At 43.3% G+C, this 24,356-nt stretch overlaps 1 protein-coding gene across 5 annotated transcripts in view; it reads left to right on the top strand.

The window, feature by feature from the left end:
• The first annotated feature begins 3,853 nt into the window (after positions 1–3,853).
• TBL1XR1 (TBL1X/Y related 1) overlaps positions 3,854–24,356 on the top strand; it is a 119,077-nt gene continuing 98,574 nt past the window's right edge. For 3 of the 5 annotated variants that reach the window (XM_080410023.1, XM_080410016.1, XM_080410022.1), the window contains exon 1: positions 3,854–5,494. The gene's annotated coding sequence lies outside the window, so the exon portion shown is untranslated. Of the gene's footprint in view, positions 5,495–6,103; positions 6,578–24,356 lie in introns of those variants that run through there. The other 2 variants (XM_080410017.1, XM_080410019.1) reach the window with 1 other exon arrangement.

Raw genomic sequence — 24,356 nt, 5'->3', positions numbered from 1 at the left:
CCCAGTAAGACCAAGGGCTTTGGTGCATGTCCCAATCCCGCAGCAGCAGTTTTTAACTTTGTCACCTGTGGGCTATGCTGGGTTTTTTTGGGGTCTGGTGGTAGCTCTTAAAAACAGAAACATGGAACTGCCCCTGTGCAGGAGGGCTGGGATGGGTGGTTCGTGCCCTGTGGAAGCTCTGTTGACCAGGGAGATGCTAATCACCTGTCTTACCACCACCAATTTACAGCAGTGCTAAACGTGCTCTAAGCGGCGTAACTTGTGTCCTGGAATTTCTGAAAGAGCCGCTTTATGGCTTTGGATCACAGAGTTCGTCAGCTGTCTATGAATGAGGGACTATTCACCTGGTCATGCTGTTCCTTCATTCTTGCGGTTTATTCTGGGAAGCAGAAGCCCCCAAGATCGATTTAGGCGACTGTATCAATGAGGTGATTGTTTTGGGATTGAATCCTCTCTGCCTTATGGAGATCTACAACGTATCTGTGTGTGTATACTTAAAGGCAACTGATAAAAATAAGAGTAGTGCTACAGGCACGTTACTCACCAATGTTAGACATGTTTTACCATGTGTCCGCTGATCAATTACTGATGAATTTGTATGCCTAGGTAGTGGCAGGAGATGCCCTCTACTCAAAAACAAGTCCCTTGCCCAGCATGTCCTCTCCTGCAAACAGTCATTGTCAGCAGCTGCAAAAAGAATAAAACCCAGGCCCTTCAGATGGGTCAGCGTCCATTTCCTTTCTCACTGTGCACAACACGAAGACAAATAATTTATAAGTTGTTTTGTTCAAGTTGGTATCTTCTTCATATTAAGGGAAAAAATAAGTCTTGGAGTATGAAGGCTGCTGGCCCTAACTGTTCAGTGCTGCAGGTTCAGGGCTTGCAGACACGGGGAAGTCATGGTGAGATTGCTAGGGGCTAGGGTGTGGGTGTACCTATCTCTGTACTCTTTCCCACTGTTTTCTGGCATGGCAGCGTTATTAGGACTAAGGTGCCTTTGTGGTTTACATTAATCCACTTTTGGACGCAAACTGAAACAAGTACCTTCATGGGGAACCGTCCATGCAGGGAGCCTGATTCCAGCACCCAGTCCTTCCTCCGCCCCGGGAAAGCCCGGAGCCAGAGTGCTCGCCTGGTGGGAGCCTGCCGGTTCTTCTGTTTAAGTCAACCGGGTTTAAGTCCCGCTTGTTTAAATATCAGGTTTAACTGGGGTTTGCCTGCATATCAAAGGCACTATGGTAATTTTTATGAGGGGAAGGGTTTGCCCCAGTGCTGGCCAGACTTGTCCCTGCTCTCCCTGTTGCACAACGCATGCTGAGTCACTGCCATTTCTCACCCAGTAAGTGCCTGCGTTTTCTTGGTGCCAAGTTTATATAGGTTGGGGTCCCGTAACGCAGGCTGCGACTGAGGGAGCCTTTGCATAAACAAGAACTAAAAATGAACAAAGAGCCTTCCTGCTTCGCTGGTATTTACTTATGGGTTGCCATGCGTGGCGATTTTCATTCTGGCACCTAGACCGCGTGGTAGACCAGGCTTGAACTTGTTTTTCTGAAGTCAGTCATCCAGTTCCTACAGACGTACTGGTATATCACTGGGCCTTCAGTCTCACCCCGATTTGCAAAAGATTTATGGGTAGATATTATATAGATTTAACACAATACCATGGCTTTTATTATTTGCTGGAAAATGTTAATAAAAAACAAGTATTACAGATGCATTTTAATCCCTGAAGTGATTTTTGAGTAGAATGCATGAATTATTAATTGTTGTTATTGTTATTATTGCAGTGCATACCTATCTCACAGGACACTGTGAGGATTAATTAATTCTTGTAAAGATGTAAAAGGCCATATAGGTGTCAAGGGTTATGACTAAAGTGCTTTGAAAATGGAAACCACTCTGTGAGTGCCAAGTATTATTATTTATGGAGTCCAGGCAGTGTGCTTGGTGCTGTGCAAACACTGGCCCAGTTATTGCAAATATTTGCTTATATGTGCTCAGTAGGCCGAGCACCCGTTGTTACAAGTAATTTCAACTATTTTAAGGATGTGTCTTACAAATATGGCCATGAGAAGACTCTCCAGTAGTTGGGATGGCAGAGCCATGGAAGGTGAGCAGATGTGTTACCGAAGCACTTTGAAGGCATGCTTTTATTCAAAGACGTGGTTGAACCAAGACCTCAGACCTGCCCCAATTCTATACCCAAAAGTTAGTGTTTGGTCCCGTCTTTCTCACTACTAGGACTTTGGGGAAGGCTACTAGGGCTTTGAGGAAGGGAATGTCAACAACACTTACTGTTTAAAAGTGCCTCTCCCGGCTCAAGGCAAAACCAACTCCCTAAGCTCGGCTTGCTCACTGAACAACCTGCCGTAAACCACAACCTGCTCAACTGCCCTGTGTTACCCAATATCTGTTCTTGGAAACCTCTGACAGTGAGAACCTCCCACCCTCATACGCTCTGGAAGTGGCCCCTGTAACTCTAAGCCCAGCTGCATATTTGGGCAATGGAACTACAAAGTCTAAAGCTCATCGGGAAAGTAAGGCCTTTGTGCAATCCTGTGGGGCATACACCTTCATAAAGAAAGGGAAACCAGAAAAAAACGGATGGGGTAAAATTATTAAAGCATCAATCTGTCCGAATGCACTCTGTAGATTCTGCAGAGCAGAACGTATACTCAGGTAATCACCCAGCTGAGTACCTCATCATGTTAAAAATGAGACCTGGCACCCTGGAGTTGTGACCGAACATTTAGAGAACACTAGACCATGGAAACCTTCAGCCAGATGACTTCAGTTCAGCACGTTGGCACTGCTCAGCAGATGGATGGGAAGACAGTGTTTGCAGTTCCTGTGGGCCTAACAATGCACATATGAGGGGTTTGACCTCCTCGGTTTCTCACACAGCCTGCTGAACCTTACACCTTCAGCTCTTGTTTCATGGACTTCTCACAGCTCCTCCCATACCCTTGGTCAGGCTCCCGGTGTCCCACAGTCCCCTGTAAGAGGGCCTTTATCTTCCTTCCTCTTGCCTTGGGCTATGTGCGCACTCCCATTCCCCCTTCCTCCACCCACTGTTATTGCTTATCTTCTGTTACCTGTGAAATCAATCATTCAGAGTATCAAGAGGTTGAACTCCTTCAGAAGTATGGACAGATCTGAGATTACAATGCCAGAAACTGTTGAGTCCCTTGCCGCTTTTTTGGTGCCTTTTAGATTTCCCAACTTTCAGCAAAGTGGTCACATTTTGGAATTGGCCTGGATATGGTCTTCAACAATTATCGCCTCTCTACATACCTAAAGCAGACAACCCATACGCTATTATCAAGAAGAGAAAGGTGCCAACTTGGGCCATAAAAATAGTTAGAGAAATAAACATTGAACATCAAGTGGCTTGCAATTACAAATATGCTCCCCGGCTTTATAGAGAGACTTTGGTTTCCTCACATAACTCAGACCTGTTCAAGCAAATGGATTAAAGGCCCAGGGTTTTCTCAGAATTAAATGATTTTGCAATGAAAAAAAAATATCTGTTTTTTCCAAGTATTTAAATATTGTTCTTCATAAAAGAAGGAAAAGTGCATGGGTCTGGTCCTGAAGAAAATGAGCACTGTGAGGTGATCTGAGGCCCAGAGAGACCCACACATCTGCTTTCATCAAGGAGTCTTGAGGTCCCACCAGCTTGTGAGGTGAAGCTCAGGCAGGTGAAATATGCCCATGGTACATCCCAGCTGTTAGGCTGAAACTAAAACCCACCCTTACCTCCCGAACTGCCACCTTAGGACCAGCATCATGCTCCAGCAACTTGGAGCTCTGTTCACACGCTCAAAAAAGAAAAAAAAAAAAAAAAAAAAGAGGCAAAACAAAAGAGCTACATTTATTGCCATCTCTCTACTTTCCCTTTCTGCCAGCTGAAGTAACAGCAAGTTCTGCAGCAGTGTGGTGATGTGGAGGCCCGGCTCGGCAGCATCAGGCCTGGGTTTATGCGTGTGGCGCCTCTGGCACAAGCAGGGGTGACTTCTCATGCTGCCGTCAGATCCGCGCATGGTTTGTGGTCACTGGGACTTGCCATGAGTGCCAATGTCCGGACATGAGAGCGCTGGACCAATGCCCAAGAGCATGAAACGCTATTGCAAAAACATTTTAAGATGGAAAGGGCTGCCTGGTGCTGAACATGGTTTCAATTAACGAAGCTTGCCTTAAAAAATAAACAAACCAGCGATATACGTGAGAACTAGCATTTCCATTCTGAAAATGAATGACAGCACACAGGTAGGGCACAGTATTATTACTGTAGAGGAATATTTTCGGTAAAGTCACAGAGCAGAGGCGGTGCCGGCACAGGCTGTGAGAGCCAGGCACCATGGCCGACCACGATGCCCTGCACATAAAACCAAGAACCCCCCAAAACCCCCAAAGAAATATGTAACCCCGCCGCGTTCCGTCCTGCGTTTACACAAGCGCCGCTGGCTGCGGAGCGCATTAATGGCTTCCCTGGAGCCCCCGGCCCGCACCGCCCCCCGCCCCCGGGCGCAGGCCCCGCGCAGCAGCAGGCCCGGGCGGGCTCCCCCGCTCCCCTTCCCGCCAGGGCGGCGGGCGGGCTCCCCGCGCCGCCTCCCCTCAGCGCGCCCGGCCGCCGCTGCGCCTGCCCGGAGAGCGCGGGGGGGCGCGGGGGAGGGAGGGGAAGGGGTCCCCCCGCCCCGGCCGCCGACCCCCGCGCTGCCAGGGCGGCGGGTTTGTTTTGCCGGGCGGCCGCAGCAGGCCGGTCCCGCTCCTCCTCGCCTGGCCTCGCCTCCCGGCTCCGCGCCTGCCTTCCCTCCCTTCCCTTCCCTTCCTTCCCGTCCTTCCCTCAGCGGCGGCGGCGCGTTCTCTGGCGCCCATTTCCGTGCGGCTGGCCACCCTCTCCCCGCGCGGAGTGTCTGAGGGCCGCTGGCTGCTCCGAGCCGCTTGGCTCCTTCCCTTAGTAACAGCTTTTACATTCTGCCTCAATTCCTCCTCAATCTAAATCACACACACACACACACACACACACACACACACACAGATATTACTTTTTTTTTTTTTTTTTTTTCCCTCCCCCCTCCTTCCTCGGGACTTAATCTCTAACCCCCCCCCTCTCTCCCCACCCTCCCCTCCCCCGGCCCCTGGCTCGGGATATAATTGAATATCACAGCACTACTCGCTGGTTATTTTTTTTTCTTCCTCCTCCTGTGTGTGTGTGGTGGTGTTTTTGGTTTGTTTTTTTTTTTTTTTTTCTCCCTGTTTTTTTTTCCCCTCCTCCTCTTGGTGTGGACACCTCAGCTGAAAATATATATATATATATATTAGCGATACGTATACGTGTGTACACACACACACACACACAGAGACACACACAGATGTGTATATAGATCTGTATGGCTGTATAAAAAAAAAAAAAAAAGGAGGAGAGACAAACAAGGGTGATTTCTCCATTCTCAAGGCCGGGGGGAGCAGCCGCCCCGCCGCCACTCGCCAGGTAAGGAGCGGGCCGGGGCCGGGGCCGGGGCGGGCAAGGGCCGGGGGTGGTGGGGGTCGCCCCGTTTGGCTCTGTGGCGGTTGAAGGCGGGTGGGGGATGGGCACCTAACGCCCGCCGCGGCCCCCCCTCTTCCTCAGCCCAGCCCCTCCCCCCCTTTTTTGTGTGGTTTTATTTTTAATAATGCTAGTGGGGTGCGGGGGGGTTCCCCTGGGCTGGGGGATGTGTGTGTGGTGTTTTTTTGGTGTGCTTTTTTTTTTATTTTTGAAGCAAACGGCACCCCCTGTTCCCCTCCCCCCCCCTCCGCGCTGTTGGCCTCCCCTCCCCCCACCCGGCTCATTTTTTTTTTAAAAAAGGATTTAATATTGGGGGGGGGGCGGCCTCGGCAGCGAATGGCACACGGGAGCCATGGCGAGCGGCCTATTTTTAGCCTGATTTGTGTGGAGAAGCGCCTTCCCCTCCCCCTCCCCGCATATTTACTTATGGGGGGGGAGGGGAGTTGGGGGAAAGCGGGGGGGGGGGTGGGGGGGGTGTTGGGCTGGGTTAGGGGGTGAACTCCAACGAGCGGGGGAGGGGCCCCAGCTCGGCCGTTCTTTGGGGGGGACCCGGTGTTTGCCCCCCTCCCCCAGGACTAATCACCCAAGTTATTGATCAGTTTTGCTGTGAAGTTGAGGGCCGAACGAACGTGAAATACCCGGTGATGGCAGGGAGCGCTTTGGGGGAAAAAATCAGGTTTTTTTGCTCTTCCCAGAGGCTCTCTCTTCCTGGGCTTGTGCCTGTCCGAAATCCTGGTGCAAACCGTGCATTGCACCTTCTAGACAGGCTTGCACGGTTGATGCAATGTGTAGCTTTCGTGGTAAGAGGCTGTATGTCCCGCAAGATGTGCCTTGTTATTATTGTTGTACCCCCGAAAGGGTTAACTCTATCGTGTTGTTCCAGGTGAATTTAATCTTTCATCACCGAATTTCATTTTAAGGCAGCTTGACAGAATAAAAGTCTCCCCTCGCTTGTCTTTTTGCTTTATCCCCCAGAACAGCAAACTTTATATGTGCTTTATGGCAGAGGCTCGTTGCTGCAGATGACACGTGAGTCTGGAGGAAAGTTTGGTTTGTAGGTCGCAGTGTAGGAAAGTGAAGTTTGCTGGTGAAGTTTTTACTACTCTCCAGTGTGCTCAACTTCCTCGTTTTCCTGTCTGTGTAAATCAAATTCTGGACTGATTTATGGGGGGGATCACAAAACTTACTCCTTCTTTATTATTAAAGCATGAGAGGCATGATCAGGAGAACCAATTCTGTGTTGCTTTTAAAAAAAAAAAAAAAGTGTATATATATATATATATGTTGTGGGCTTGTCTGACATCCCATCCTGTGGTGCTAAAATAAATGTCTGAGCATGTTGAGCGTATTAACAAGGTCCTTTGGTGTTGGTGGCCTGTACCTGCTGAGTGTTTACTGTGGTAGTGGTTTGTGTCCCTCCGAGGGAGAGGGCACCATTTGCAAATTTGATGTTTGGGTGTTGAGTTGTTCCTGATCTTTTGGGTGCACTGGGCAGTTTTGGGCCCTTGTCTTGCTGTGAGCAACCTGAAGGCTTGTCCCCACGAGGCTTATGCTGGGTTTGGGGCCTTCCTTCGGACACGTGTGTTAACCATCTTTTCAGAATACATTTCAAATGACGGCTGGTTCTGCAAACTCTGTTGTGTGTCTTTGAATTTTTAAGCAAGTGGGTTGTGGCTGAGCATATGAAGGATTTTGTTCCTCTTGGCCATAATAAAAAAGGGCTGCGCTGTTACGGTGGTGGTGCTTAGGGTGCAGGTGGTGCCCTGCAAGTGATCATAGTAAACTTTCTGTGGTTTCTTGTAGTGATTTTTTTTTTTCCACTTTGCTTTTGGTTAAGATCTAAAGGAATAGCAACATACTGTATTATTTACCTAACATTACCTGAGCCTGTACACTGTCACTGTCTGAAGTTTTCTTAGGGGAAGGTGAATTTGTGTCCGTGAGAACAGGGTTTGCGGGGTAGTGTCTTGGGAACTTGGTGGCATGCTTCCCAAACTGTTACTGAGAACACCTGGAAAATACTTAGGTCTCATTCCACGAGGAAAGGGGAAGGAAATGTAATTGAAATGTATGAAAGGAGCTGGGGTTTGGCTTTCGGGCTTTTTAATTTTTTTTAAGACTGTGCAAGAGTTTATGTTTTTTGTTCATTTACACATGCACAGCCATAATGGATGTGTGTAGCATAAAGAATGCACTGATTACAGGAGATTCTGTTGCTTGAGCTTTTATCCCGTACAAACAGGTAGTTATGATTTTTTTCCTGTGCATTTGTTTTTTTTATATGAATACTTTTTCCAGTTTTACTCTCTATATAGTAAGTATTGATGTTTGTGTAATGCTTTGAAGTTGTAAGGCATGGGTGCTGAGTACCCAAGAGCAATACTTCATAGTCATTTTCCCATCATGAAGGAGTTTGATTCAAAAAAGTGCTACAGCCCTAAGCATAAAGAGGCTCTGGATGGATTAGAGGAAATGGTCAGAATTGTTGATAATGTTATTTTCAGGTAATGCTTTTTAGTTAGAAAGAACAGATCTGAATAATGCAAAGAAAACTGAGTTATTTTACCTAACTCAATTTGGGTTCTGGAATTTAATTTAACACGGACTTCACATTTGAGTCAGAATGTGTTTGCTGTTATAAATTTTGTAGTGGCAGTAAAGACCCACATCCTACAAGGATGTGATTGTGCAGAAGTCAGGAAGTCCTGTAAAGAAACACGCACAACTTTGTGAACATCAGCGGTCTAGTTCGGTTGAATAAGCTCTGCAGATGTCTGTGAAGTTGCTCACAGAAGTTAAGTGTGTTTTCTATTAGCGGTGGGCAATAGGATGTGGATCTTTCATGACACCGTTACTTTTTTGGTATCACAGCACTGTTGAGCGTTTTGGGGAGGGCTGAGGCAGTGGCAGGCTTGACACCTTTTCTTCCCTAATACTGTTCCCCTGCTCATCTGGAGTCTCAAGAGGTAGCCACCCCACCCCTGGGTTTTTGCTTGCTTTGCCTGTGTCTTCCTTTCCCTCCGGACCCATAGCTGCTCAGGATTGTGGTGCCCATGTGAATTCTGAGACCTTGCTGGAGCAGGCAATGCTGGCAAGCGGAGAAGGGATAGACACAAACCTGCCACCAGGTCATACAGTGGTCTGGTCTCTGCTTTGGAGGGGAGGGCAAGGACAGGGTGTACTGCAGGACTGTGTTGTGCGTGCCAGTACTGTGATACTGAAAGGTGTCATACTGAAGTACAACTAATTTTTAATCTAATTCATGTTATTTACATTGAGAATTGTGATACTCTTATGTGTACTGACCATCCTGTGCGTATGTGTGTTTGCACATGCGTACATGTGATAATGGCTATATTTAAAGCCCTAAACATCAGCTCATGCAAGTAGCTGCAGGTTGGAGAGAAGTGAAAGTGTATATGCACACTGTAATTATGCATGTTTTGGCTTCTACAAAAAGTGACTACTGCGAGAATATACTTACCGCATGCTCATTTTTAAATAGAAATTTAAGTGTTTGTCTTGGGTGAAGAAGTGTCCAAAGTTTTCCGTTAGGAACTGTGATTGACAGCTCTTCTCAATGTTTTTGAGTTGCACTGCAGCGTTAATGTAGTATCCTCAAATTAACAGAAGATGAAGAAACCATTTGTATGTTCCTGCCATTGATGTGGCTACCCCTGTCCCAAATACATGCAGCTTTCTAAGCACTGCAGTATGAAGTTAGGTGGTCTTAATTTCTGTAAAGTAGCTTAATGAGAAGAATGACTTTACTAGAAAAAGGCTCATCCAGTGATCCCAAGCAGAGTAGATGGAGACTGCTTTATTCATCTCATAATTGGTTTCCTCCGAGATAAAGTATGACAATGAAATGAGGAATGAGAAATATCTGTTGATATGAAACTGTAGAGGAATATATTGGCTTTCTTTTAATTTCACAGAATTGAATTAGCTAACTTGAGGTAAGAAGTAGTGAAGACAAGGCAGCGTAGCTGTCACTTCATGAGAGTTGATAGGTTGAGTGACGAAGTACTAAGTCTGGTCTAGAAATCACTCTGCCAGTTTGTGTGAAAACTGTGAACTTCTCATTAGGGTTCTGTCTTGTGGTACCTAATCCAAGATGAGAAGGCCCTTTTCTTCCCTCTCGTAATGAAAACAAGGCTGAAATTGTTTATACAAAATGCCCTGGAGTCTTAATGGCCGCGTTTGAGCTCAATTTGAGTTTTCCTTTGGTTCTGAAGGATCTGTAGAACTGCGACTCGGCATACCCTTTGAAACATTGATTTTATTTTTTTTTTAATACTTTACCACATAGTTTTTTGTGGCATCCTTTAGATTCTCCTTTTTATATCAATAAGGAGACTTAAAGAAAAATTCTTCCTTGATAAGAAGTAAGTGGTCATTCCAAGCTGGAGGATGTGGAACCACAGGGGAAAATGCATGCACCAGTCGGGTGTGTAGGATCTAGCTGGCTTGGCTAGCCAAGGAGCGAAATTGCTAGTGTTGCAGCTTACTCCTGCTTGCTTGCTTGCTTGCTTTCTTGGATGAGCTGATTGCTAGAAGGACGTCTGAGACTATAATAAAAAGGCTTGGTGAATTGGTGTAGCTTTCTGAAAATACTGAAAGCAGCTCTGAAGTGATAAGCAGAAGTTTTACAGAATTGTCTCAGCCAGTGTACTCAGCATCTTTTGGAGTCTGCACTTGGTCTTTGAATGTGAGAGTGCATGGCGTAATTCAGTGCTATGTGGAGATACTAAGGTTCTTCTAAAGAAGTTCGCTTGAATACCAGAAGCAGCATACCTAGGTATGCTATCAGACTAATACATCCTTTTCTCAGGACGAGTAATGCAAGCAGACTGGGTGTCAATCTGGTGGCACTTGAGCTGGTTCAGTGCCTGTGTGTGGCCCTGTGTGATGCTGTGTGCGCCTTGCTTGGCTCCCCAAGCTACGCAGCACGATGTGGCGGGCATGGGTAGTGGGGCCCCTGGATTTGTGCTGCGCGTCTGCTTGGTGCAACATAACCCTTCTTAAGAGTAAAAACTAGCATCTGCGTCTGTAAAGTAAGATATCAATAGTTGTATTTTCAAAGGTGCTGAGTCCCCACAGTTGCATGTGTAGCTGGCAGTCTGTGTGTGCTTAGCGTTTCTAAAAATCAAGTCTTGCGTGAGGTTTGCTGGCTTTTGCAAACTCCCGTGAGGGTGTAGTTTCTGTTTCTTTCTGGGAGCAGTATTAGTAAAAGGCTACGCTGTGTACTCAGACTTTGTTTATCGTTGTAATTCCTAAGTCTCCATGTTGCAAAGGAGCAATCATGTTTATTAGTAATGTCTAGCAGTAAAAAATCAGAATCATCCAGAGAAACAAAGAGGTTTTGTTTTTGGTGGTTTTTTTTCTTTCCTTTTATGATCTGAGATTCAGTTCAACCTCTGTGCAATGTAAGTGTGTGTTACAGAGACACTCTCTGCAACCATATGCCATATGCAAACGTACTGAGTGTTTTTTCAAATCGCTGGAGGTGCGTTACTAGAAATTTTAGCTGTTGTGGTGTGAGTAGTAGGCCTTCCCTTCCCCCTCAGCAGGGCAATGATTTTGCCAACCTGGCAGGGCAGGCGAGCAGCTGTCTGCAGCTAATGCTAGTGCTCCTTTTAACCCATGGGTGGCTTTGGGGAATGATTCAGTCACTTCCTCAGCTGCATGCAGAGCTCCCACTGAACCCCACTGACGTCAGGCTGATGGTAGATTTTTATGAATTAGGACTGTGAAAGTGACTCTGGAAACTTTCCTGTTCTCTATGCTGCTACGTGTCTGCTGGCGGCAAGTAGAGAGTGTACAGAAAAGATCCTTCTGTACAGCCTACTCATGGAGCATTTTTCCAAGGTTACGAGTGAAGGGTCAGATATTTACTATTCATGAAAATGTGGTGCTAAATACTGTGCCCAGTGCCAAAACCACATAAATTGTCAAGGTTTAGAGCCCTAAATATAACCTGTCCTAAAAGTTGCATCCATTTGACATTAACAGTGTTAAAAGTTCAGGCTCTTCACATGGGTGACCTATTGCTGGCAAACTCAGAGCTGGGAATTCACCTGATGGTGAGCACACGTGAGGTGAATATCAGTCCCCTCATGCTTGCCTAAAAGTACCAGGCAAAGAAGAGACAGTGTGATTCCTTGCAAGAAGTTGTCCAGGCTGGCCAAGGAGAGGAATAACAAGATTTATAGCTCCCTTGTGTTTTTTGGACAGGCTGAGTAATGCTCAAGTGTCAGCATGACTTCTGAAAATACCTTTCTTGCTTTGTAGAAATAGTAATAAAAATATATAATTATTTTTTCATTTATCATTGATATTGGTCAAACTTGCATTCCTGTTGGAACAAATAAGAATTTTTGCCATTAGTTTCAGCAGCAGGGAAAGTATTAAGTGTGGCTGAAAATTTTACCTTAAAATACCGGTTGACCTTAACAGAGATGAGTCTGCCTGTCTGACCCTCTCTCCCTGCGTCCCAGTCTGTTTAGCTCACAGAAATGATGAGAATTTTTCCTCTTTTAGGTTAAGTCTAAATTTGTGGGGGAAAAAAATAGTTTGATATTGCATAGACCTATGGGGCAAATAACATGAGATCTGGGTCAAAAAAGTAGGACGTGCAAGATTTAGAAGCTGTTGAAGTGTATTTATTTGTCCTATATTAGGTTAAAGGAAGTATTGGTGCTTTCAGTTTGGCAGTATGTCCTTCAGTCTGCGGTGTTCCGTAAAAGGAAGGCAACTTAAACAATGAATCACTGCTAATTTTTGCATGGATATCAACGTTCTTCTCTAGTGCAGAAATTCTTGCTTGGATATCAACACAAACATGCATTCCTAAATACAGACTCGTAGCAATAAATTTTGTTTAGGAAATGCTTTGTAAAAATATGGATTTTTGCCACGATGATATTTGTGAATCTGTAACATATTTACTTTGGGGTTACATTTGTTCACATTTAGTACTTTTTAATGTGTTTTTAAAGAAAAGTTAGCACAGATGTGGATGGAGAAAAATGAGGAACAGCGTGGTTGAACCATCTATTAATGTTGACATCAAATAAATTGTGCTAGAAACGTTTCTTGTGTAGCAATGGCTTAGCTGTGTCAGGGGTTTAAAGAAGTGGGGTTTGTACTCGCTGTACAACATGAAGGTTTTGCTGATGCAGACATGGTACCTGATTCTTCACTTTAATTCAAATGCACAACTAAATTCCACAATCTGGTGTGTTTTTGTTTAGACTGTACGTTTCCAGCGCTGTGTAAGATGAAAAAAAGTCAGGAATATGAAGCTTCAGTATGGTGAATTGCGATAAAACGTAAAAATACAATGAAACAGCCTACTAAGGAGTTTTGGTGAGCTTCATCTGATAGGAAGAACGGATATCTAAATGTAGCTGATTAATAGAAACCAACTTTTTTTCTTTCTTTTTAACAGCTTTCACCATAGTAGTAAATATTTCTCACAATTGTTTGAGTTGTAAGAAAAATGCTTTGTGTTTCTGTGACTGTCTTCCAGGATAGATTCTGAATGGCCTTTGATTACATTAGAAATATCAGTCTGTTTATCTTGCTGTTGGCAAAGTCCATGTTAGTTGGTTCCTCTACTGTCTATGTATGTGAGGTTATTTTGATATGGATTATTTATTTCTAGTTCATCAGGGCCCTTTGTAAGATTCTTTCAATACACAGAGTACACAGTAAATACATTAGAAATTAAGTTCTAAGAGCCTGTTCCATTAAAAAAAAACCAGAAAGCCTCCTTGGCTGTTGGGTCATGCAGTTGAGGTGCCTGGGCATCACAACTCTCTCAGAGATATACTTGCTGGTGAAATAGGTGGTCATTGCTTATGTCTTAAAAATTAGCCCTCTGCTCTCTGTGTGGTTCTGAGGGCTGGTTGTAGAAGCACCAATGTATATTCCCGTCAGTCTCCCGTCATTATCCCAGGCACTGAGACTCAGCTGGGGTCCTGTGTTAGAGAGATAACTGGTTGCTTGTATGTACTGGGGCACAAAACTGCGCTTTAAAGATCCTGTGTGTATTGACAGAAATGCTAAGATTAAAAACCAGATTATATATATGAAGGATAAAGGGATGGAAACTTTAAGAGGTAGCCAGGGAAAACACTTTTGATGTGTTTTGACTTGCTCTTTGACGCTAAGGATGACTTCATATGAGAGGCTTGGAGGGTATGTGAAATGCAGTGTCAGACTCCGGCTAAGAGTATGTCCATTATGTAGGCTGTGATCCTCTGTTGTGCCAGCAGCAAGGCTTGTGTGTGTTGAACATCGCTGAAGTGTTCCAGAAAGCTGCATTGGTGGTGTTAGAGTACGTAAAATCTTACTTGCGTGCTTAATGTGCCTCCCACTTTCCCAGCTGTGGTTTGTAACTACCTGCTTGTGGAACGATGTTTTTTCAAGCTGAAAAGAAAGAAATGCGCCGTTTCTAAAAACACATGTTCCGAGATCAGGTTAGTCAGCTTTTGTTTGCGTTAACCTTACTGTAAATGGTGAAAGTTTGGAACTGTAATGTACTTCTGTGTGCCTATTGCTGCCTACTTGTATTTGTTAGTCTGGTGCTGTTGGGCCTACTGCTGTTCTGTGTGATTAAAATAACCCCCTAAGCCTCCCCCTTCATAATTAAAAGACAAGTGGTGCAAGATTGTACTGCATCTTTTCTTTCTAAAATTAACCCCTTCCAATGGTCAGTGCGGTCATCCCTCTCCTCTGCTTGGCTCTACTTCCTCGTCTGTGCTGTAGAGTGAATGCGGCAAATTAATGTACAATACCAGGGTGTTTTGTCTCAGTCCTGGCAGTTTGCATCATCTTATTATTATCCCTTCCTAAGGCTTTGTTTGATTATTTTTTTTTTAATCTCCCGCCGCCTGTTTTTTTCCCCTGGGATTTCTCTCTTCTTTTTGTCATTTTAGACACTCTTTTGCATTCTCCCTACCTGTTCTTGTGTCAGTTCTTTAAACCAAATTGGTGCCTTTTTGTTTCTGTTCTCTGGGTTTTCTCTGCTTTCTTCTTGTTCCTCCTAACTTCAGTTAAGTTTACGTACAGGACTTGATGCGGTATAGCCCTCTTGAGCCCAGGGGGTTAGGTGGGTTTGGGCAGTGCAGCCCCGGTCCCTGGTGGAGCGAAACCTGCCGAAGTGCTGAGGAGGTCCCATTTTGCAGGCTGTGCTGCTGGCAGCAAGTGGGGTGCGGGCAGAGGTCAGCGAGGGGCCTGCTTGCGAGCTAGGGGGTAGCTAGGGCAGGCACGCAGGGTAGAAAACGGGGAGGACAAAGTTTGGCAGTGCCATTATTTGATAAAAATAAGCTTGGCTTTAGGCGTAAAACATTGATCCAGCTCTTGATAAAGTCAGAGGGAGGCTTTGGGGAGAGTTGGTGTGAGTGGTTAGTACAAATGTGGAAAAGCTGGGGAAGTCCGAGCACACCTCAGCACACTGAGGTTGTCTTCGGGCTTCTTAAAAGAAAGGGTTTTATGCAATACATTTTTGTTGACATTGTGACTTAAAATTAGTGAAAACAAAGTCAGTCATCGTGAAATCAGTGGCAGTCTTACTGCTTTTATTGTGGGTAGTGTTGACAAGTCACATGCCCCATTGTTCTGGGTGAACAAACACTGCTTTGAGCCTGTGAGCTGGTACGTGTGCACAGGCGCCTTTGTCCTGTGCTGCACAAATGAGTGTGCGGAATCGGGACTTTGGAGCTGAAAGATCATCTTTAAAGTGTTCATATTTAGAAACTGCGTAATATGTGAAATACTCTTGATTGAGTTTTGCTTGGTGTCTTCTTGTCCAGAACCTAAGAAAATAAATGGAAGAGATTAATGCATCATAAACACTCTCCTACCTTGTTGTCCAGCGAAACCTATGGATAGCAGGCTTGTATTCTGGCTCTGAAATAGACGTGCTTGGGACAGAGAGAATGCAAGGTGTGCTTTGGAGAAGTCAGTAAAAGATTTTTGCTTGCAAGTCTTTCAGCTGTAAATCTGTTGACACTTGAGATGTCATCTCTACTGGAGTCAGTTTTGTGGATCACCTTTAAGTACTCTTGCTGTTTATAAGTCCCTGTAATCAGGGTGTATGTAGTGTTGCTAAGATGGATGCAATAGAGACTGACTGCAGGAGCAAACTTGGCACGTGAAGGCTGTGGATGTAGTCATCCAGCCGTATCTGGGGGAGAATCCCATTGAAATTGCTGTGAGTTTTGCCTGAGGAAGAACTGGAAGATTAGTATTCCCTGCCTACAGTCATTTTATTGTGTTGTTGGTTTTAGTACATCTTAATAATGCTTGTTGTCTGGTTCAGTATTTTTAATTTGTAGAATAAGTTTTTCTCTTTGTTGGCTAATAGTCTTGGAAACTTGGTGCTTGTGGTGTATTTTATACCAGTACAAGAGCATTCACCAAAATGGTCTTGAATTGTCAGAGCGCTGTTGCAGGCATTACCAGGATGGTTTCATAGGCAATGGCACTAAAGCCAGTAGAAATTGTCATAGCTGCATTAACTGTGTGTCGATGATGTCAGCTGTGTGTCAGTCAGCCTCTGGTATTAGGCTTCCCTGGTTTTGGTGGCTTACAGGTACTCTGTAAAATTATGCTTTCATTTCAGTACAGAGTAAATGGCAAGTTTTTGGTGTCCTAATGTGGGTAGTAATGGAATATATCCTGTGGGTTAATGTTCATGGTTTTCAGTTTCGTTTTCGTTTTTTTTGAGCACGGCTGCAGTTTGTCTACACAGTCCCTTCATAGGGACTGCTCGAATAGAGGGAATTATGGAATTACTTTCTGCTTATAAATTCTCTGAATTTTCATAGGCTTGTCTAGATATGCGGTGGATCCCCAGAGACACACCTCCACTCCACACGCTCAGAGTTTTGCTTTTCTGGGTTTACTTAGTATACCTGTATGTAACAGATAACTGCATTTACTTTATTTTTAGTTTACATCACTGAAGATTTTCTGTCCACATAACGATTAGGACAGAAAGCTGGTGTCAGGATTATCTGCTATTTCTGCCACTGTGTGACCTTAGCAAATGGATTAACAAATTTACCCATGCACCAGTGATTTAATACTTAACAGGAGTTTTTTCAGACCAGTTCAGTGCCCTGAGATGATCTGGTGAAAGGCTGTGTCTTGTAATGTGGCTTTTATTTTATTTTTCAGCCTCTGCTTACTTGGGAGTTTTTGGTTTAAGCAAGTGTTCCTTTTGTATTTGTAGGTTTCGTGCTCATCTTCTAGTTTTCTTTTATGTTGGACAAAATATGGCCCTTCACACTGGAAGTATTTTTCGATAGTGCCCATACTGGCTGAAGAATCATGTTGAAATCTGGCTGCTTGGTTCATAAAAGTTAGGCATGCTTGTGTCCTTCATAATGCGGAAATGGCAACCTTGTATGAAGTTTTAAAACACCTGCGCTTTTTCCAGACCCTGGCAGCTCTTTGAGGGTGGAGAAAGGCTGAACTTTCTAGGTGGAGCCACTTCACGGCTGGGTTTCAGAGCACAGCTATGCAAGCAGCTGCTTTTCCAGGTGGTGGAGGTGGGAGTGGGGGTGGTGAGACCCATAAGTTGACCCTGCTCTCGCTGAAGGGGAGGCGCACAACAAATGCTACAGGTAGAGCTCTGGGAACCTCCCTGTCTGGACATAAGTTTCTATCCTGTCATGGTTTATTGACTTCTCTGCCATGCCAGTACAGTGGTTTATTGGTCCTACAAACATCAACTCAGGAAGCATTATGTTATGTTAAAACCTACTGCTGTTTTTTGAGGGTGTTAAAATCCAAGTGGTTTTACTGAACCAGTTTACAGTGTGAGTTCAGAAATGCCTGCGTTGTTACCATGAAGGTGGCAGTAAACTATAGCTTATCCATAGGAACCAACCTATCTATAATAGGCAGGGGTGGGCTGTGAACTTTTTATATCGGTTTTGCTATCAGACAGAATCTTTGCAGACTGCAGTAGGCCAGCTAGTAGCTAAGCCAGTCTGACACCAGCCTTTCCGTATGTAGCGATCGTGTTACGCATACTGTCTTGGCTGCTTGGGTTTGTCTGTATATAAAGTAGGCATAAGTGGTGACGTGATCTTTGTCATGCCCTTACAACTTAATTTGGGCAAGTCTTCCTTAATAACTTCCTAAATGATTCTTGTTTATATATTTATAGTTAAGCAAATTTACAAGCTCATATGAAACTTTTTTTCGTGCCCTTTATTAAGAGCCGGTGGTATTTTCCTTGTCAGAAGTGCATGCCCTGGGCAGATAGAGCGTTGCAGGCCTTGTCAAGAGAAATGCTTATGCAAGATGTGCAGTCCTGATGTAGCGTGTTGCTTTCTGGTGAGAGTTTTCCCTGGCAGTATAGGTGTCTCCTAAAGCACATCACAGTCCTGACAAGCACAGCTGTGGTTGTGATACTGATGAACGAGCACAGGCTTTCTGGTACATTGGCTTGTTTGCATGTGGTGTTTGGATATTTTTAATCTGCTGGAAAATGAAATTTTAGGGAGTGTTTTAATTTTGGGAAATTTCTTCAGTGTGGAAATAGTACTTAAAGTTGTATATATTTGCATGTTGCTATTGTAAATAGTGCTTTTATGTTGTGACTTTGTTTTTCACCATACTTTATACTGAGGAGTGTCCTCGGGTTAATTTAAAAAGAAAATCCTGCTAGCACTTTAATAAATCCCTTAAACTTTGCAAGAACATATTTACACTTGCTAGGTAACATGACTCGGAGTTAAAAGTGTGGATTTATAGTGTGTTCACATTTTTTTGGAATGACTCCAGAAAGAGTCTCATTCCTGTTTAGTGTAATGCATATCTATATATTAGCACATATAGCTGTTGGTGTAGTCAAGCCTTAATTGTTAAAAAGGAATCACTTTTAAGTGTGATCCTTGGGTATTTTTAGAAAAGCTGAGTGAAGCCCTTTCTTAGTTGAACCATTTTCTTGTATTCTGAGGCAGTCTACATGTTCTTCGTCAGAAATATATTATTGCTCCATTGAAGTCAATTCAGGTTCTCTGGAAATGATCCAACCTTAGTGTGCATGTTGAGGGAAAGGGTTTCCCTTTATTTCGAAATTTGGTTGTCATGTTTAGCAGGTAAGCCATTTTCAGATGCATTAAGGCTCTGTGAAACTAATTTTCAGGGCTGACAGTTTTCTAGTGCTGGGTTAAGCAAAAAGATTTAAATTTAATGTTTCCCCCCCTCCCCCAAAGTAGCTAGGAATATGTACGTTTGCTCAGTTATAATTTGAGTGCCGTGCATGTTTCAGGAGAACAGAAAAACGAACCATTTAAAGTCTGAGCCAGTCATTTGTTTCAGTGTCTGAAATGCTTTGTTGCCAGTTAAAATGTTGAAATTTACAGAAGTGGTCTTTGCTTGGAAATCTTAAATATTTGTGCTGTGTTGTTTATTTGGTTTATGAAGTTTTGTGCCATTTGAATGCTGTTTTTTATTTTAGCTATGAGTTTTGGCAAAACACATTCAAGCATATGTAGTCAGTCATAAACAAGCTAGAGACCACTAATGTTTTAGTCCTGTGGCTGTATCAAAACACCTAAGGTTAAAATTAAAACTGCTTGAATGTCTGTCTGTGCGTGTGTATCTTAGAGCTGTGTTCCACTGAGACCTTCAGGATGCTCATGTAAAAATTCTGTGCCTTCTATCATTAAAGCAGTGACTATCTACAGTTAATACTACTTTAAGCTTTTAATTGAGGAGGGTTTGCAGGTTTCTAGGCTTGCTTTGTGGCTGAAGACCAGCGCTGCACATACAAACCTGGCTGAGTTGGCTGCCCATTCTCCGAAGCTAGTGGAGCTTCAGTGATTTTTGCACTATTTGATGTGCTTCACTTGGGAGGGCAGGGATTTGGCAGAAGCCTGCCCTTTGGTAGTTGTGCGCACTTCAAAGTTACACAAGCTGGATCATGTAGCAATTGGTTTCTGAAGTCTGCAGACAGGCTGCAGAAGGGTGGAGGAAAGATGCAGTGAAGAAGAGCCCCAGGATCAAGGACTCTTCTTTCAAGGCTGCTGAAAGGCATGTGCTGGTTCAGGTTGTTGCTGCTGCTGCTTAAGCTGCCCCAAAGGAGGTTTCACAGGGAGGACAGTCTGGACAGCCTCCAGCCCTGGTCAGCAGGAGAAGAGGCTGGAGTCTTCCCCCAAAGAGAGAGGTTATAACTAGCCTGTGCCTGAGCATACTGCTCCTCCAGAAAGCTGCCACGCTCCTGCATCTAGTTGAGACCTGCCCATGGTTTTCCTCTCTCCTCTGATGTAACTACCAAACTGATAGTATTTTTCTTCCACCTGTCCAGAGGGCTTCTTTCAGTGTTGGTTCTGAACTAAATGCTGTCTTTGCTCCTCATCGTTGCAATCATAGAGCCGCAGTTTAGATTATTTTTTTTTTTGTTAGTATTGACATATATTTCAGATTATCTTCCTAAATACATCTTAATGACTGAAAACCTCAGCTGGTTTTATTTGGAACTAATTCTTCCTCAGGCAGAATTCAGACCTGAAATGTATTCCTCTAAAGTTTGTGAAGAAAAGCTTTTTGGTAGCATTTCTGAGTTGTTGAGATTAGCTCTGAATTTCCAGATAATGTAATTTTCTTTTTTAAAAGAGCTCCTCACACACACACACACCCACCCCCCCCACCCCCCTGGCAAGCCCTGAAGTATTCTTTGTGTGAATGTACTATATGATCTCTAATTATATGATCACATACCATTCCACAAATAGTGCAATACAATAGCATAGAATTATTTCTAGGATCTTGTAGAGGTCTATTCAGTTGACTACCTTAAACCCTGATCTTGCAAGTTGTTTTGTGTAAATTGACTCCTTTGCCTCCCAGAAGCGGTGCTTACTGTAGCTGTACCTTAAAGCCCAGGTTCGGAGCTTGTTAAGAGAGTCAAAGCTTAGGATGTCAGTTTTGAAAGTTGCCATTTAACTGTTCTTACACAGCGTATGCATATTAAGTAGGATAGCAGAATAACAGTGAAATTGCTCACCTAGGTCTGTGGCTGAATTACCATAATTAACTGCTTCTTCCCATGAATTGCACCTAACGAGGGCTGTGCTGTTGGCTGAAAATAAATTGCATAATGCATTACTGTTGACTAAATTATTTACATATGTTAGAGAGGAAATGGTATAAAAGTCTGCAAAATAAATGCTGGACCATTATGAAAATGAAATGGGTAACAAAAAAAAAAATCACGAGATAGAACATGGGTGTAGCCTGTCTTCTCCTGGGTCACTGCACAGTACTGTATCCTGTTTGCAGTGTAATGTGTGGCTTCATGGTTACATATTTATCACGCTGCATTGCATAATATATACGTGGAGAAAGCAGAGTTAGATCTGTGCAGACAGCCTTGGGCCTACTCTTAAGAGTGTATCTGTGTGGTTATAAATTGCTAAAAATGGCACCTATTTATTTTTTCTTTCTGCATAACTGTGGTCCTAAAATATGCTATGTGAAAAGCAAAATGTAACCATGATCAATTATAAACCAAACTGGACAGTTTTTAAAATTCTTGCCTCACAGGTAAACACCTAACAGCATCCTTTGTGTGCCTGTTGTATTGTGAGGCAGTCCAGGGTTTCAAGGCTGTATTCATTGCCTGTTTTCTTAATATCTTATTTAGCCTAGAAGTATTTTAAAAGTGCACTATTTGGATCTGGTATCCTGTTCTCATCACATGGAATGCTGTAAGGCCCTATTTATTGATGCTGATGATAAAAGATGGTTCCGCTATATAGAGAATACTTGTACTAATTTACCAGAAGAATTGTACAATAAATTTGTGTGAGCACTGGCAACACCAAAACAACTACAAGTGACTGAAGATGGACTCAGCTAGAGGTGACGATTTGTGTTAGAACTTGCCAAGATAAGGCTTGTCACAGTTTGTGTTTTCTATAGGTAAGAGCCATTCCAGAGTTGCAGACCTTGATTCCTGCTCATTTTGGGTTTGCTTTTGTCTGAGACTTTGATTTGGGCCTGATCTTGGCAATCATTGACAAAACTTGGCAGTACTTTTTGTTCCCTGATGTTTTAAATGGAGAATGTTAGGGTCTTCTGTGTGTAGGGTTGTCTGTCCCTCCGCCCCGTCACAGGGTTTTCCTTGTGAGAGGTGGTGGGTGACTCCGGAGGGGCAAATGAAGCTGCAAGTGGGGTTGTGGCCCTTGCAGAAATCCCGTTCTTTATGTGAGTGCTTAGGGTTATGATCCCAGCGGAAATGTGGTTGCAATGGGGAAAAGCTTTGCAAAAACAACTTAACTTGGGTAATTGGATCACATTTATTTTATTTATATGTAGGCTGAAATATTTCATTATAACATTTGTATCAAGTAGACTCCCTTTTCTTCCCAAATTAGCTGGATCAGCTGTTGTGATAAGAACAGCAAGGAAAACTAGTAACTTGGGTTTTTACCTATTCAAGTTTTCTTGAAAAGCTTTATTTCCTGTTTGAGGATTTGAGGATGTGTGGTTGAAGTTTGGCAAATGTGAGACCTTTGTCACAGGGGTGAGGATATTTTTGTTTTTCTTCTGGTTTGATTGTTTTTGGTTTGGTTGGGTTTTGTTTTTTTTGTGTTCGGTTGGGCTGTTTGTAAAACAGAAGCTGGACATAGGCAATGACATCTTTGCATTCTGGTACAATAGACTGTTCAGGTTAGTGAATCACTTACTGTAGAGAGGTTGTGCGTAATATTATCAGAAAGATATACATCACAAAATAGCACTAATTGGTACTCCAGCAAAAGTGTAAAGATAGCAGAATAAGCTTTGAAATAAAATATGTTAATGTTCCTCTAACATTTGTGACATACATAACAAATTATAACAAAACATTTGTTAATGAAGATGAAAGGATTGAGATTCTTACACATTGGCTGTTATAATGAAGAACTCTAACTTAATATATTGCTTACCTGGATGGACATTTCCCATCATTTTCCCCAGAATTTCAGAATGCTTTCAAACACTTTGTTGCACAACATACTTTGCAGTGATGAGTGATTAACACTACTGCAAATATGTCCTGTGCAAAAAAACCCAAAACAAACAAACAAAAACCCCAACAAACAGAGGAAAATTTTCTTTTTTAAATTTATTATATTTTTTGTGCCCTATTTACATTTTTAGAGAACAGTCCAAAATTAATTCAGGGAAGCAAATTGGAGATTTCCTTGGAAAAGTTGTGAGATTGCAGTGAACAGAAAGGGAATCTGATTGCAATTAGTATAGTTCTTCAGACTGAATCCTGAAGGCACTGCTGAAGGACAGAGCCTTTTCTGTGTCCTTCTCCTGTTGTTGTTTGTCACTGAACTTCTGAGCTGTTATTTAGGAGAGAGGGATGATCAGAAAGGACAGCAAAGACCTTGGAAACACTCTGCCAGAATCTGAAATTTGAACTGGGGTGTTGCAAATTCATATTTCCTTTTTGAAGACTGGAAGAGGAGACTGGGGCCAAAAGAGTATAGAGGAAGGGGAGGAGCTGCATTAATGTTGTTTCTTCTCTTTCAAAGCGTATCTTGGAGCATATTAATTTCTGAATGCTCTGAGCACTGATTACGTGAATGCATTAACTTCAGCGCCCTGCTTTAAAATGGTAGGAACTTCACCAGCTTCTTATTTCTGTTTGTTAACAATCAACTATTTTATGAGTGCATTACAGATTACTGTCAATTGATGTGGCACTGCTTATTGCTCCCAGGACAGGGATCTGTCAGTGTTTTGGTCACACAACAGGGCTCAGTTGTGCTTGATCGTCTGCAGTTTTAACTTCAGTAAAGACCTGAGGCTGTAGGTGAATGGATGCAGAGAGGTGACAGTGTGCATGGAGGTGCTGATGTTATGTTGTCCGGGAAGAGGAATGATCATTTCAGTAACCTGTAGCTTAACTGTATTCAATTTTGGCTTTTTGGTTGGTTGGATGGAATTTTTTGTATGTTATAGAAAAATTTTAAGAGAAAGGTCTCAAAGGGAAAAAAATGAACAAATTTTGTGAAAAGCCTTGGGGCGGTGAGAACCTGTTATGAAGCACGAGTAGAAGGGGGCAAGGCTTTACGTTTAGGGTATAATTATGGGTATGGAGCAATTGTAAATTTGCAGGTGAGAAAATAATCCAGTTTGCATCATAAGCTGTCTAAGTCCCAGTTGAGCAAGGATGGAATTTGTCTTGGCTAACATCTGTTCCTTTCCAGAATAAGTGGCTTTAGAGGAAGGCATGAAATTTGAATATGACTTCTCTTTATCTCAATCTGTCTCTTTCTTTGTATTTTCAAAACATATTTTATTAGATTCAAAAATAGAGGCTACCTATGCAAGCTGCTGGCTCTTTACATAAGTAATCACATGATAAATACAATTAGGTTGAACTTCAGCAATATTGAAATCACTTCCCTAGGAAGTTGGCTGTCTGCCTGGACATCTGACGTCATCTAGGAGCCACACACTCTCTCTTGGACAAATGTCTTTGGCACAGTCCTGTGAAAGTCACTGTGGTTGGAATCTGGATGGAAATAATCTCTGAAGTCTGAGTGTTTACACCTAATGCCTTCCCAGGCATCGCTCTTCCCTTAGGTACCATCCTGCATATGTCTGAGTAGCCTTGCTGCCCACAGACGCAGGGCGAATAATGCCAATCCTTAGCCGTTATGTGTTCCTTCATATATAACAAGAAATTTCCATTCAGCCATCTAACTCTTGTTACGTGGTGTAATAGTATGGGATAAGGACTCAGTTGTGGCCAATGTAATTCCTGGTAAACAGACAC

Source organism: Falco punctatus (genome assembly GCF_963210335.1).
Source record: "Falco punctatus genome assembly, chromosome: 13".
Classification (NCBI taxonomy): Eukaryota; Metazoa; Chordata; class Aves; order Falconiformes; family Falconidae; genus Falco; species Falco punctatus.
The sequence above is the reverse complement of the archived record's forward strand: the minus strand, read 5'-3'. Positions and strand labels throughout refer to the sequence as shown.